Source organism: Manis javanica, chromosome 13 (assembly GCF_040802235.1).
Source record: "Manis javanica isolate MJ-LG chromosome 13, MJ_LKY, whole genome shotgun sequence".
NCBI classification, from domain to species: domain Eukaryota; kingdom Metazoa; phylum Chordata; class Mammalia; order Pholidota; family Manidae; genus Manis; species Manis javanica.
In genome coordinates, this window is record NC_133168.1 from 53893032 (window position 1) to 53901758 (window position 8727).

The following is an 8727-nucleotide window of genomic DNA, read 5'->3' on the forward strand; positions in this document are numbered from 1 at the left end:
TCTAGACTTCAGGGGTTATCCAACAGGCTCCAAGTGCTTCTTCAATCACTAAAATTACATACAAGGTGAAGGGGGGGATGACCACCCAGCAATTTTATTAGGATTTTAGCCTAGGATAAGGTAATATATTTGATCATTGTTGCAAATCAGTTCCATTAATATATAGAAAAATGGTTTCAGGCAGACAAAAAGTCAAGGTAACCTGTAAAACTATAGTCTGAGACTTAGATAAATTCAAGTTACAAAACCATTCCCACCACTCTATCCAGTCTGTAACAGGATAAACAGGTTCCAAAACACCAGAAAATGTGGGCTCTTGACCTCATGCCTTCAAGGACAAAGAATTGTTTGCTCTTGGTTTTGTTCTTGCAATCGCCGCTGTTATTGTTGTTGTTTATTAACCTGTGAATGTTCTCTTGAATCGCTGAGTAAAATGTTCTTAATTTCTCATTCCATATTCTGGAGACAAAGTATATCTGTTATGAAAACATAATTAGCCAAGTTCCAGGATCAGTTAAAGAAAACTAATGACACATTTGTCCAAATTCCATGCCAGTATGGCTGGTTGAAACCAGTGTCAAGGAAGTCAAAGAGCTTAGTCTGTTAATATAAGTAGAGAAAAAACAGTGAAAGCTGATAATAAGCCACATGGAAGGGATACATTTAAACAGGACCAGAAGAAATGCCAATCAGTGAAAATGAGCATCAGAATCATTTTTCACTTCTGAAAAAATAGAATGTATCAGTATTTGCAAATGATAGAATTCCTCTTTACCCACTACCAAATTGCCCCTCTAAAATGTAACAGTTTATGTCTTAAACCACATATCAACATCAAGTTTGCACTGCCAAGATACTGATGCCTGGCTTGGGAGGACAGTTAGCATTCACTATGTTTCCCAGCCTCCCTTGTAGTGAGGTGGAAATCGTGTAACTGCGTACCCAGCAATGGCCTTCTAAGTTGAAATGGTATGTCCCTGATGGTCAAAGGCAATTAAAGCGCTTGTGAGTTGTCTACACTCCCTCTCTGCTAGCCACATAGCCAGAAACAAAAATCCTCCATGATAGAATTTCAAGGTAAAAGCAGCCCAGATCCCTGAGTCACTGTCGGAGCAGAGGCTCTGAGCAGACCTGTGTCAGTTGTCTTATCCTTTGTCAAGAGCAGGACAGAGTTGAGTCGCAATGAGATTTGAACTTATTTCAGTGTTTTTTTCACATTTCTTCTTATCTAAAAGATAAATATTTAGTCACATTGGTATATGTGACTCTTTTTTCTTTAAGCCAGCAGGTTGGCAAGAGTAGAAACAGATTAAATGCTTTTCTTTAAATTGAAGTATCATTGATACACAGTCTTATTTTGGTTTCAAATATACAGTTTAAATGCTTTTTTGCACTAAGATGATTAAACAGTAATAATTTATTCCTTTGATAACTTAATTAATAGCATAACTGGTCATGTATTTAAAAGTTGGTACAAATAAATTCAGCAAATATCTAATATCTATCTATCTTTCTAAATCCCAGTACTGTTCTAGATATTTGGCACATGTCAGGGAGCAAAACAGATAAAAAGCCTTGTCTGAAGGAGCATAAGTCTGTCAATTATCAAATTATCTTAAATCAACCCTTTTTAAAAATGTTTTTCTCTTAATCAAATATTTTTAAAAAAAGGCTATTTCTCTAATAGTTTAAATTTTTTAATTCAGTATGATCTTTATCAAATGGTATTACCTTCCCCACCCTAACCTCTAAAAAGAAAACTTACTAAATATATGTGCCTCTTGATTTTCTGTGAAATCTGTGTGGTAATAATCATTTATATTTGCTAACCAAGAAGTCTTTAAAAATGAGTGATTTCAAGTCTCCCATAGGTGTTCTTTTCCATGAACATGGGATAACAGCAAATCCTGTCAAAGAAACTGAAACAAGTAAGGAGTTTGGGAGACTGGTTAGGTAACTTCCTTATAGTGATTTAAAGAAGGAAAAGAAAGATGTTTCTCACTGTAATATACAGCTTCGCATATTATTATCAAGCCTGCAAGGTCACATTTTAATGTTCTTAATAACTTCCTCATGTTTTTGATCATAAGAAGTAACATCCTGTTACTAAGCTTGAATATTTGTTCTATTACAATTAGGAAGGATTCAGATTATCTGGTGGATGAGTTCACATATCTGAAATTGGCTGCCTATTAAGACTAGAATTCATAGAATTGCTTTTGACCTCAAATGGTAAGTTCTCAGTTACATTTTTCCATATATTATACTACTGCAAAGATCAAGAAAATGGAAAACAGCAGTAGAACAATTAACAACAGATCATCCTAAACTATGACACATTACTACTTGGCTTTATTTGTATATGTTGAGGTGCATTACTGTTTTACTTTATTAAGATTAGTAAACAATAGAACTCAGATGATGTATGATGAGTGTATATGTGTTTTCCTAGGGATGGTAGGCAGGAAATGGATACTGGAGGTAATACTCTCCCAAAGACTGTAGAATAGCAGGAAGCAAAGGTTGAGTAGAAGTGCTATGATATTAATAGTAATAGCCACCATTTATTGGGTGTCTACTCGACACCAGGCACTGTATTTATGCTATCGCATTTAACCCTAAACATGTTTTCTCAATTTTTGGATGAATAAACAGGAACTCAGAGAGCTTAAACAAACCTTAGACTCTAAAACATCTAGCTAATAATCAACAGGGTGGGTATTTGAACCTTGGTCTATCTGACAGTATAGCCAATATACTTTCAAATATGCCACAAACCCTCCCATTGCAAGCTCACCTAGAGCAAGTAAAACCCCAGAAAAGAGAACACAAAACTGGGCAATTGGCCATGGTTGCCTGAGTGTCTAGATTTTTAGTCAGACAGTGTCACCATGTGAAGCTGAGTGACAGGCAAACTTGCAAGCTGGTGGAGGAGTGATTTGCTATTACAAGGTGTCCAGAGAAGAAACGCAATGGAATACAATTAAATCAAACTTGAGCCATTGTTTGTATGGCTCTTGGAGCCTCTAGAGTCCTTAAGATAGCACCACCTTGGGCACTGCGCTGTTCTGAGCCCTAGGGCTTTCCCAGGGAGTCCATAGGAGAAACAGGTCTCCCTTTTCATCTGAATTCCAGTATTCTAAAGGGGACCTACACCTGTTTGACAGGAGCTGAAGATCTAAAAAGCCCAGGAACAATTGAACAGCTGACCCCATTTTTAAAACCCTATTTGAAACAACCCTCTTCCCTGTCTTCCTCTTGACACTCATGGGAAAATGGAGACGAAGATCCTGCACAGCAGAGCACATCGCTCTGATGTTTGAGAGGCCATGATGGGCTCCTGTATCAGGAGAGTTTCCAACATCTGCTAGACTTTAAAGGACCAATTAATCGCTAGGTACAAAACGAACTGAGAAACCTACCTAGGATTCAAATGAAGGATCTGAAAGTCAGTTTTATTATTAGCGAAGCTGGATTGAGAACAGTATTTGGACCTCATGCCAAAGGTGCTTCCCAATGAGCAGCCTCAGCAAAGCCACTGACTTTCCAAACCTGTCATAGGCCCAGCTGTAGATTTCCTGCCCCCACAGGCAGAAACTGCCCAGGGGCTTTGCTAGATAGAGAAGGAAACTTCCTCTCCTTGGCAGAGCAGCTGTAAAGGGAGAGGGCAAAAGAGGCAGCCACGTGCTGCACACCGCCTCTGCCCCGTAACTCCCTTCACAGCAAGGTCACGGGTGAATAACTGTCAGATTCCTTCTCTGTGGCCAGTTAGATAAATCGGTCTTCTTCCCATGGGTGGAGTAAGTGGTGGAGAAAAAGGCCAAAGTTTAGTACCTCATTATGCAAAACATATCCTTTGGCCAATGTGATCGCCTGGAATCTTCTTAGATATGTAGAATCTCAGACCGCACCCTTACTGGATTACCATCTGTGCTTTAACAAAGCCCCCAGGTAATTTGTACCCACTTGAAAGTTTGAGAAGCAGTGTTTAACAGAGGTGCTGTCACAGAAATCCAACAAGGCAAAAGTAACTCCCCAACAGAATCTTTAGTGAATTTCCAACAGGGGGGCCAGTGTTCCACAGTGAAGCTCTCTTGGACGTAGGTAACAGGATTTTCACAAATACTTGGAATTTTCAACTAGAACTATAGTTTCAAGTGCCTCAAACCAAATGGATTGGGTTAATTCCTGGTCTACTTTTAGTGAGCCCTTGTCAAGATAAGATAAAGAAGATAAAGCGAAGACAAGAAGAAAGCAATGGCATATGATGCTTGCATTTCTTCACCTGAGACACTTCCATTTCAAGCATTTCAAGAACAGGGAACCACCATCAAATGGAAGAATCTAAGTGACAAGTCCTGCTGAGTGTCCATCATGTCAAGAGTTCCTGTGGCCAATCTCTGGCTTCACTGAATCTTTACCATGTGATCTTTACTTACAGGCAGCTTTGAGTTGGAAATACAAGTTGAGAACTAATAAGTTTAGTGCTTATTGGCAGACTTTACAATATGTAAGTGAACCCCAGTTACTACTCAATTCTTAAGTAATTCAAAGATTATATTTAATTTTCTATCCCGCAGAACAGAGATGCAACCTTTCACCCTCAAATACCAATGGTAAATTACAGCCAGTAATAGGCCTCTGCCCTCACAGCCTCAATCTGCTCTGTGTTTGAGACATTTCAATCTAGGTTTGCTGGAGTTGTCCAAATAACTACTTTTAGGGCTCAAGAGAAGACACCCCACCTTTCCAAGGCATGTTCTACTCTCTTTCCTGAAGTCTGTACTATTTGTGAGTTGTGACCTAATCTTCCTTCATGCCCATTAATAGCTCCTGGTGATATGTGGGAGGATTAGGGCTTCATGCCTGATGTTGCCTATTAAGGGAGAGAGATTAGAAAGAGTATTTAGTTGATAAGAAGGGAAATCAGTAACTCTTGCTCTCCAGAACTGAACTGGTCTAAACTGGCACATTCAAAACAAGCTCTTCAGTAACTTAACATTCCACTTAGCTCCCTCTTAAGTGTTCAAAACATTCTGATACTGCTTATGCCTCTTCCCTACAAAGTCCAGTGAAAACCATTCAATAGCTGCTGCCAAACAGCCTATGATACACAGCATTTTATAACAATATATATTTACACAGAATCTGTTAGCACATCACCTCAAGGCATTTTAGCAATGAACTATTTTAGAAGCACGTGGGAGATGATGAGTATATAATTTTGATAAACTAAATGTTTTTTCTTCTAAAATGAAAATGTTGAAGGCCCAGATTACTTGGTGAAGAAAAATCATTTTCTGTATATGTTGTTCCTACTGTGTGAATCTTTCTTTGATCTGAAACTAACTTCACCTTTGAAGCTATATCAGCAGAGCACAAAGAAAACTTACTATTTATTCACCAATTATCTGATATATTGGATTAATACAGACCTTTTGGATTATCTAAGGCCCAAAGAGACTTTTGAATGGCGATTTGAATCAGTAACTCAGGAAAATCAAGGACTGCTTTGAACTTTACTGAACAGAGTATGGTGCTAAATTATTTGTTGTAGTTGTCTGTATTTTTCTGGGGAATTTATCCTTTTCCATTTCATTTTAGGTGGTATAAAACAAGCTAAGTCACCTATGCCAAGTTGTTTTAAAGTAGAAATGATTGTGGATAATACTGAGATAACTTTACACACGGAGAAACTATTTTTGGTAATAATAACCAAGCAGCTAATGGTCCATCTTCTAATACTTTGAGATAATCCATTGCACTCATATTTGAGTAAGCTACTTCACAAGGCCAATATATTACATATGTTAGTGTCATTTCTTTCTGGCTTTTGTATGTAAACATTGATACAGTATTTTCATGTAGCTGTACATTTGGAAAATATACTCCCCAATTTAAAAACTATTCTTATTGTAGTTAAGTCCATTTACAATATAAAAAACTATTATTGGTAATGTCAGAGGGTAATGCAGAATGTTCTGTTTGAGCAGAGTTTTATTATAGCTCACTAAGTGCTCTATATCCACCGCCTCATTTGCTTTCTGTAATTCTGTGACATAAGCAAGTCAGTAGCACTATTCCTATTTTTTATTGTTTGGGAAATAAACCCAGAGAGGTGGTAGGACTTGCTCAAAGTTATACAGTTAATGATGGATTTGGGCACAGACCCAGGTCTCTGGCTCCTTGTCCAAATCTATGGGGTTGTGACAAAGGTCCAGGATGACACTTCCCACACAATGGTTATGAAAGCCCAAGAGCCACAAACACATTCTAGTTCTGCTTTCAAAATCTCCTAACCAGATTACTGAGAAATCTTCTTTAAGGTGAAGTGGATATGTCAAAAAGAAAAGATTGAAGATGTTTTTAATTTAGTAAAAAAAATTTATGTAGCCTTTTAACATATACACAAGGTAAGATTCAGTATGACTTAGAAAAACAATACCTTACATTTACACAGACTTTAATATTTCACAAAGCAATTGTGTATATGTACATTTATGTGTAATAGAGTTACATTTCACAAGGCAATTGTGCATCTCATTATATGTTGATGATAATCCCATTGGTCGGTAGAGTAGATACAAAAACCAAGTCTCAGAGTGTCGAGGTGACTTGCCCAAGGCTCCAGGTGGCGGAGCCAGGGGGAGAACCCTGATAGTCCAGCCCCACGCAGGGCATTCTTTCCATTACCCCATACATAGCTTGTTGTCACCTTATATAAGGGGAGCCTAATAGAATTCACTAGGCTCACAGTCCTGTTCTGTGACTTTTTTCTTGTCCCCTGTACCCATATTTTTCTTTTGCCACCAGAAGACAGCCAATAAACACCAGGGAGAAACCTAATGGTATGAAAAGGTTTAGCCAGGAAAGTTAAACTGTAGGCACTACTCCCAAGGGTCTGAAACCACAGCCGCAGTTTTAATCCTCTGCTCTAAATAGTTGCAGCTCTCTACTCAGAGGCGCTCTTCCCTGAAGTGTTCCACAAAGGACATTTTGTTGTTCTGTTTTTGGAGACAGCCCAAATCTCATACTAATTTGATAGGGGCAATTCAGCATCATAGAAACATCTTAAGAATGAATATCACTAAAAATGCCTGGCTTGAAAGGATGACGCTCGAGATGATCCATATCCAACATTCAAGCTTCATTTCTTCATTTTTTTTTCTTTAGTCCTGAATGTGATCTCTGATGATTTATAGCTGATAATGGCCTACAAAGTGCTGCTGAAGAAAACAAACTTATTCAAAATAACGTGTACAGTGCTCATTATACAAAACAATGCTGACTTAGACCAGAAAGGGACAATATTTGGACTTAAGACATAGAAGAGGTAATAGACATGATCTTAATCATATACAAGGATTTGAGGCAAACAAGACATAACAAGGAAAGTGAAAAAGAATATGTCTCCAATGTCTTTTCCTCCTTATTTTCCAGGAGCCCCAGCATACAGCAAAAACATCTATGCTACAGACAATAAACTTGTTAATCAGTTTTCTGCAATAAAGCTTATCTTTGTGAGTACATTACTCATTCAAAAAGTTCTAATGTAATAAGCCTACAAGCAAATTTTATTAGCCCAGTAACTTCAGTTATCAATTTTGCTGCTGTGTGCTCAATTGTCAATATACAATTTGTAAAGAAAAGCTTTTTGAAAATCGTTGACTTCTTTGAGTTTTAAGGCATCGATAAACTTGATGGAAATCTTGAATTTTATTATTAAATTCCCTCAAAGTTTTCTTTTCTCTCCCTGGTGGTACCTATTGGCTCCCAGCAGCATTGGTATTTGAACTTACAGTCTTCATCACCTGCTTCAGACCATATTCACAGGCAATTTGATTACAAGATGACCCAGTCCTAGCTCACTGTGGTCCGCTAACAGCTTTACCTAAATCAGCCATAGAACAAATGATATAGTTTTGGGGAATAAAAGAAAAAGGAAAGCACGTTACTTCTTTTTATTTCCAAGTCTCTCAAAAGGTATCTTCCATTCAATCATCTGTTCAGTTATCCCCTCGAGCCTTCATTGAGCACAGACAATGTGCCAAATCAGACTCAGCCCAGGAAACACAGTAATAAATTAACTACAGTTTTGCCACCTGGGTCCTCCACCCCATCCCACACCTAGGTACCATTTTGCAAAGAATTCACACCACAATGGAAAAGAATAACAGTTAACCACAATGCCTTTTGGTAAGCACTAACAGAGATTCATATCTCCATGAGCAGCAACATGACTAGCACAAACTTCCACTGAATATGCAGTATGATCTTAAACATATATATATGCATTTATACTTAGAATATACATATAATTTATATACATATAGAATTTTATTCTAAATATAGAATATATACATATATATTCCCTTCCCAAACCCAACAGAGGATTCCCAAAACAAAAGCTATAGTTTTTTCTATACTCTCTCTGATCCTCAATTTCTCTACCTACCACCATAAAGCTAATGCCTTCATTTGATGATCCTTAGAAAAAGATATATTACTAGAAATCACCTTGAATGATGCATGGCTTAGCATACTTGTAATAGTTCACCTGCAAAAACGTTTATTGACTTTATTTTTTGAGGTAGAAAATATCCAAGAGCCGAGATCATCTGCTAATTTTGTTAGGTTTTCCTGCTCTTTCAGAATATTTGAAATTCCCTACATATAGCAAATTCTCTCTTGTTCCTAAAAAAGAAAAAAGGTTTTTTTTAAGTGAAG